The sequence below is a fragment of the Penaeus monodon genome, chromosome 36 (assembly GCF_015228065.2).
Source record: "Penaeus monodon isolate SGIC_2016 chromosome 36, NSTDA_Pmon_1, whole genome shotgun sequence".
NCBI classification, from domain to species: domain Eukaryota; kingdom Metazoa; phylum Arthropoda; class Malacostraca; order Decapoda; family Penaeidae; genus Penaeus; species Penaeus monodon.
This window is the reverse complement of record NC_051421.1, coordinates 19917623-19925122: the sequence shown is the minus strand read 5'-3', so window position 1 is coordinate 19925122 and position 7500 is coordinate 19917623.

Sequence of the window (7500 nt, the reverse complement as noted above, 5' to 3'; positions counted from 1 at the left end):
TTCCTCCAGTGTTTTATTCCCTCTCACTCCCTCATTCTTCCTATTTCATCTCCCTCATCTTCCTCCTGCGCTTTATTCCCTCTCATTCCCTCCTCCCACCCTCCCTCCTCGGTCCCTCCCTCCCCCCTCATGCATCTTTCGCGAAACCGTGTTGTTCCTTCATCAGGCAAAAGCACTTCAGCGCAGGAATTTTGACTGCAGGGTTAATTAGCCAGACTCATTTTCCTCCTGCGAAAGAGCCGACCGCTGACTGATCACCGATGACTGGCGGATCTTTATACTTTTCTTAGAGGAGGATTTGCTTCGTTTTCCCTCTTTTGTTCTACTGCATTTTATTTTATTTTCCTTTCTTGGTCTTATTATTTAATTGTATTTTTTTTGGGGGGGTCTTTTCTTTGTTTGATTTGTTGTCTTTTCTTGGTTTCTTTCTTATTCTTGTTTTATTTTTCTTGTTCTCTTTTCTTTCTTTGTTTTTTATGTCTTTTTCTTCTTTTATTATATTTCTCGTTTTTTCTTGTTTTTTTTATTATTTTCTTTCCTTTTATTGATCACTATTTATTCTTTTCTTTATATTTTTCTCTCTTTCATCCTTCCTTTCCTATTCTTATTCTCTCGTTCTTTTCTCTCTCTCTCTCTCTCTCTCTCTCTCTCTCTCTCTCTCTCTCTCTCTCTCTCTCTCTCTCTCTCTTGTTAACTTCTCTCCCTTATCCTTTTTCTTGTTCTTGTTCTCTCTTCTATTCCTTCTCCTCCTTCTTCTTCTCCGTTCCACTTACCTCCCCGTTGTGACTCCGACGCAGCAGACAGACAGTCACTCGGGGCAACAAAATCATGCAGACCCGCAGTATATAACAGACGCACCCGAGATTATGGAGTAATTTGGGTTTCCATTTCAGAGGGAGAGAGGAAGCCACGAGGGAACCCCCATCCTAAACCTCAGTAAATATCAGCACCTTATTGATTTTTTGGTGCTATTTACGTCGATAAAATCAGCGACTGCTTAAATAATTGGCGGGAAATTTCATGTATGGCCTTTGCCTCTTTCACCTCAGAATGACTTCAAGATGAGCGTCGAGATGCACTTCTCTCTGGTGGCTGAGGGGTTTCCTTCGTTCTTCACCTGTGTTTCTTCTCTCTCTGTTTCTTTGTCTGTCTGTTTGTCCGTTTGTCTGTCGATGTCTTTTTTTGTCTCTATCTTTTTCAATCTCCCTCCCCCCTCCCTCTCTCTCTCTCTCTCTCTCTCTCTCTTCTCTCTCTCTCTATCTCTCTCTCTCTCTCTCTCTCTCTCTCTCTCTCTCTCTCTCTCTCTCTCTCTCTCTCTCTCTCTCCTTTGCGTTATGAAGTGGTAGATACTTTTAACAATTATTTGTTTTTATTAAACATATAATCGCTATGTGACTGAAACAAAGCGTCCTAACAATTTCCCTCTCTCACCATCAGCCTTACCACCATCACCACCACGTGTGCCAACGGCGACACGCGGGCCAAGAGAGCCATGGAGAGGCTGACCATCACAAATTCATCACAAATCATCACTCATTATATGCGCCAAAATCCCCTCGTGTGTGTCTGAAGAGTCGGCGGCGCCCTATTGACTCCTGAAGGGCTTCTGGGCTTGAAGTGAAGCTGCTGACGCTACAATATGCTCACACTACTAGGTGCTGATACCTGGCTTTACCTGGCCCTTGTGCTCCCTGGTGTTCTGTCATAAGTCTGGCATTTACGGTTCATGTTGCCGCGAGAGTATCTTCATGTTTGTTTTATGGGATTGTACATATTTGTTTGTTAATTTTATACATCGTTTTATCTATATATTTCAAGATATATTTTTTTCTTCTTTTTTTTTTTCATTTTTTCGTTTGATCGCTATGTCATCTGTTTATAGATTTGCCTCCTTGTGTATCTTACACAAAGCCGTAGATTACAACATTAATTCCCATAAAACTGTTCCACCTTACCTTGAATTCCTATACTATCCAGTACAACTCTTCACCCATATAGAAATATCATGCACAGCAGCATTATAGTTTCATTAGGTACTCACTGTCATTTTCCTCATCAACGCAAGTTCGAAGGGCGTATTCCCGGCGCAGGAACGATGTCTCGCGCAATCGTCTGCGACTCAATTTAAAGAGAGTAAATGGAGCTGAGGGTTAAAGGCCCTATGGCTTCCTGCTTATCGGCGGCCAGTCGGTCGGCAGGAGGAGGAAAGGGGGTGGAGGGGGAGCAGGAAGAGGGAGAGGGGGAGGGGAAGGGGAGGGGAGAGGGAAGAGATGGGAGGGGAAGCGAAGGAAAGGAGGAGAGAGGGAGGGAGACACGCTACTGTAGGAATAGAATGAACTCGGTCGACCTGGTTATAAAATAGGTCGCCATGCACTATGGGTAGGAAGCTGGTATCGCAGTCGATATTGAAAAATCGAAAGAGTGGGAGGGTGCGAAGGGTGGAATTTATGGAGGCCAACGATGAAAGAGAGAGAGAGAGAGAGAGAGAGAGAGAGAGAGAGAGAGAGAGAGAGAGAGAGAGAGAGAGAGAGAGAGAGAGAGAGAGAGAGAGAGAATGAGAGGGGGGGGGGGAGAACCAGAAAGAATGACAAACAGAGACAGACAGAAAAGGTGGCACATAAACAAGTATATGAATACAACCAACCAAAAATGCTTGATCGATGTCAAACGAATGTACGAGTATGAACCCTGTATAAAATAAAAGCAGCCGGACGAATTGAGTTAATGGTCAGTTGCCGGTCGAAGAGGCGCTGCCCCGTCTTCATTACATAATGCGTTTGGCCTGAAGCACCTGCGGCGTCCCGGAAAGGCTGCCTTATCGTGTGCTATCTATTTGAGCGGCGAGTTGGCTGGAGAATGGGCTGGAGTCTTGTTCTCCCTTCGTGCCACTTGCAGTGCCATTCAGATGGTTTTGTTCTATAATTAATATATATATATATATATATATATATATATATATATATATATATATATATATAACAAAGATAGAGTGAACAGGCGGTTCTCCGATTATCATATAAAAACAGTGATACAGATTGGATCCAAAAGGTGAACATCATTTAAAAATATAGAATATATCCACTAGAAACGGGTTATCCAGGACAGAGGGGGGAGGGGGGGGGGTATAAGGAGCTTTCGAAGAGAGAGAGAAGAGACGCTTCCTTCTTGTACTTCGCGCGTTTGAACAGTCTGGTTTCGTGTATTACCAGTGCTTTAAACGAGTCATTGTGCAGCGTTATATGATTAGTTGACCACAAAACCCAAAAAGGGACACGTTACTATCTACTAATAATAATGTATCTAAATACTATCGGGTCGTTAAATCTATAAATAATAAGCAGAATATAAAATTACCCGAAGAATTATATACTCGTTAAATATAAACCCGGCAATGAGGACACCAACGCCAAGCAGATTTCGATATCTCGAGATTTACACACTCAGGTCACCGAACCAGCAAGCAAGGGTGAGCGAGCAACACAGGCGCTGACACTTGCAAAGATGCGTCTATGCGATAACAAGAATACTCTGCATGTGTAGTCCTTGCACGACATGGAAAGTTCACACTCAATAGCTCGTTGGGGAATTATCACAGCCTTGCACCTTACAAGAGGCCAGGTATTCCTTGCCTGATGTTTGCTCACAAAGGTGAAGGCGGAAGACGTTTCCACCCCGACCTGAAATATGGGTACAGGATGGTGAACATCTTAGGAGAGAAGATATGTGTGTGTGTGTGTGTGTTTGTGTGTGTGTGTGTGTGTGTGTGTGTGTGTGTGTGTGTGTGTGTGTGTGTGTGTGTGTGTGTGTGTGTGTGTGTGTGTGTGTGTGTGTGTGTGTGTTCATACGTGAACATGAAAACGGATGTGATTAGAGGAATAGATCTCGGGAGAGTACCATGAGAGAGTGGAGCAGAAAATGATGGATTGTGAGAAGGGAATTGATATATAGACAGGTATTAAGAGAATGCGATTCCTAAAAGTGTCTCGATAATTGGTAATTAGCAAATAACAGATCATTAAAGTGTAAGAAAAACAAAATGAATGATAAGGGTGATAAAAAAAATCACTGAGTCTTCACTTCCAGATCATAGAAAGTCAAAAGAGAAAGCCAAAGAACATAAGCATTTTGAAAGGGAATTTGTTCAAGAACTAATCGGTTACCTGCGCTGCATTGGAACAAGGGGGGGGGGCTGCCAACGACACGGGGAACGGCTCGCGGTCGTTCCCTCGTGTCGTTGGCAGCCCGAACGAGCCCCCCCCCCCCCTCCTCGCCAAACGATCGAAGCGCCACCAGAATCCAGGGACTAATAAGGCCCACGTGCCTCTAAAAAGAGAATGGGAAAGCGATGACAGATCCTCCGCGCGGGAAACCGTTCGATTACAAAGTGCTTTCGGCCGAACCGATCGGCGGCGAGGCGCGGGATCCGAACCGCACGGAGCAGAAGCGGGCCATTAGGACCAATTACAGCCCCGTCGCTCGCCGGCGCTCGCGGACAATTAGTCGCTCGGCGCGGAGCATTTTCCTCGGGACGTGGTCCAGTGCCACGTCTTTTTCCACTCTACACACAATTTATATATATATATATATATATATATATATATATATATATATATATATATATATATATATATATATATATAATATATATATATTTATATATATATATATATATGTGTGTGTGTGTGTGTGTGTGTGTGTGTGTGTGTGTGTGTGTGTGTGTGTGTGTCTGTGTGAGCGAGTGAGTGAGTGAGTGAGTGCGGTGGAGTGAGCGAGTGAGTGGTGCGTGAGCGAGTGAGGAGTGAGAGTGAGTGAGGAGAGTGAGTGAGCGAGGAGTGAGTGAGCGATGAGTGAGCGATGAGTGAGTGAGTGAGTGAGCGATGAGTGAGCGAAGTGAGTGAGCGAGTGAGTGAGTGAATGAGTGAGCGAGTGAGTGAGCGAGTGAGCGAGTAGTGTACGAGTGATGAGTTAGATGTTATTACAGAAATAATAATAGGATGAGCTAAGATGATAGTGACAGTAATGAGTGAACGAGTGAGTATACATAGTAAATTAATGAGTGAGCGAGTGAGTGAATTAGTTTGTGAGTGTGTGTTAATGTGTAACACAGAAAAAAACATACGTGATACATGCTTAAATGATAGGATCAATAATAATGATGATAAAGATTATTATATCAATAGTAATAATTATAATGATAATGTGAATGGTAATAATAATCAAATAGGCTAAAATACGGTAATATAATAAAATAATGATAACAGTATATATTACGTAATATAATAGATAATAATAATAAAATAAATGAAAAACAGTAAGTGAATTATGTAATAATAGAGAGGATAACAGTACAAGAAGTAATATAGAGATCATATAATACATAAAGAATAATAATCAGTAAAGACGAAGATCAGCCTAGATCATCTGAGACGGAAGAGCGAGGACTGAGAGATTCAGGAGGCAGAGGACGATGACAGGCGGGATGGAGATGAGACATAACAGAGGTAAGCGGCGACAGACAGGACCTTCGCAGGCCTCACCCTGCACTCTGCGACGATAGCGCGACCTGAGTACATTATTATCACGGATATGCAACGGTATTCGAGCTTCCTGGAGTTTTCAAAGAGTTTCTCGCGGGATCAATCGTAATTCGCGAGTGGGTTTACGCACTTGAGTATTCATTGCGTTATACTGGAGTATTCGACTATATTACGAGAGTGTTCATCGTAATTTATACCGGTGTTATCATTGCGTATTACTGAATTCACGGATATATCTGTAGTTGTGCATTTATTATATTCCTATAGTGATTGCTATGAAAACCAATGAAGTACCCTGTACGTAGTAACAAGGCATGTAATCAGCTTAAAAAACGAAAGCTGTCATTCGTGATAGGTATGGTTCCAATCTTCACTCGCCGATTAGATATTATAGTTCGGCGGAGCGTGGAGCATGGCGTGATTGGCAAGCGAAAGAATTCTGATGAATGTAGAGTTAAGACTAAGCGCTGTATACTTCCCGCTGGTAAGAGTTATGGGAAATCTTTGTGGTTTACAATGTTAATAGGAATAGGATTTTGTTTTTTATACATGTGTATAACGTACAATCCCTTATGCATACATATATACACGTATATAAACATAGATACATATGTACGCACAATATATATATAATATATATAAATATACATATACATATATATACATATATACATATATATATACCCTGTACTTCAATAGTGCCTTCCGAGCGGCAGCCCCTTCCACCCCCGGAGCGCCCCCCCCTCCAGATGCTCCGCCGGGCTGAGCGACCGCATTGCCGTGCCTCCTCTACATGCTGGGTCGTCAAGCATTCAGCCCGCGCTCGACCTCCCTTCCTCTCTCTTTCTTCCTCTCTTTTTTCTTCCTGCCTCTGCTCCCTCCTTCCCATCCGGCCTCCTTTCTTTCGGAGTGAGGGAGGGCGATGGGTTAAGCCAGGCCAAGGAATTTATGCATGAAATTTGTCTTGGGGATTCATGGGTCTCTCTCTCTCTCTCTCTCATCTCTCTCTCTTCTCCCCTCTCTCTCTCTCTCTTCTCTCTCTCTCTCTCTTCCTCCCCTGCTCTCTCTCGCTCTCTCGCTCTCTCTCTATCTCTCTTCTCCTCTCTCTCTTCTCTCTCTCTCATCTCTCTCTCTCTCTCTTCTCTCTCTTTTCTCTCTCTCTCTCCTCTCTTCTCTCCCTCTCTCTCGCTCTCCCTCCTTTCTCTCTCTCTCTCTCCATCCCCTCTCTCTCTCTCTCTCTCTCTCTCTCTTTCTAGCCGCGCGCGCGCGCGCGCGGCTCTCTCTCGCTCTCTCTCTCTCTCTCTCTCTCTCTCCTCTCTCTCTCGCTCTCTCTCTCTCTCTCTCTCTCTCTCTCTCTCCCTTTGTGTGGTGTGTGTGTGTGTGTGAGTGTGTGTGTGTGTGTGTGTGTGTTGTGTGTGTGTGTGTGTGTGTGTGTGGTGTGTGGCGTTGTGTGTGTGTGTGCTGTGTGTGTGTGGGTGTGTTGTGTGGGGTGGTGTGTGTTTGCAAATACATACATACATACATATATATATATATATATATATATATATATATATATATATATATATATATATATATATATATATACACACACACACACACACACACACACACACACACAAATATATAATACAAAATGTATTATCAACATATTCCTCTTAATCCCTCCATGTTCCTCTTAATAATTTTTCTCTCACATTCACACCCACACACGCTCGTAAATCAATCTTCGATTAACTCTCAGCATATGTGCAGCAGCACACTTTCTTCGGCCATTCGAACCCAAATCTCACATATCAGGCTAGAGATGACGTCAAGCTACCGAATCACGTGATTGCGTATTTGCCGGCCTATACACACATGGACACATTCACAGACACACAGAAACGCATAGGTAGAGACATGTACTTACATACACTCACTCATATACATACAAACACATCATACACACACACATACTTAC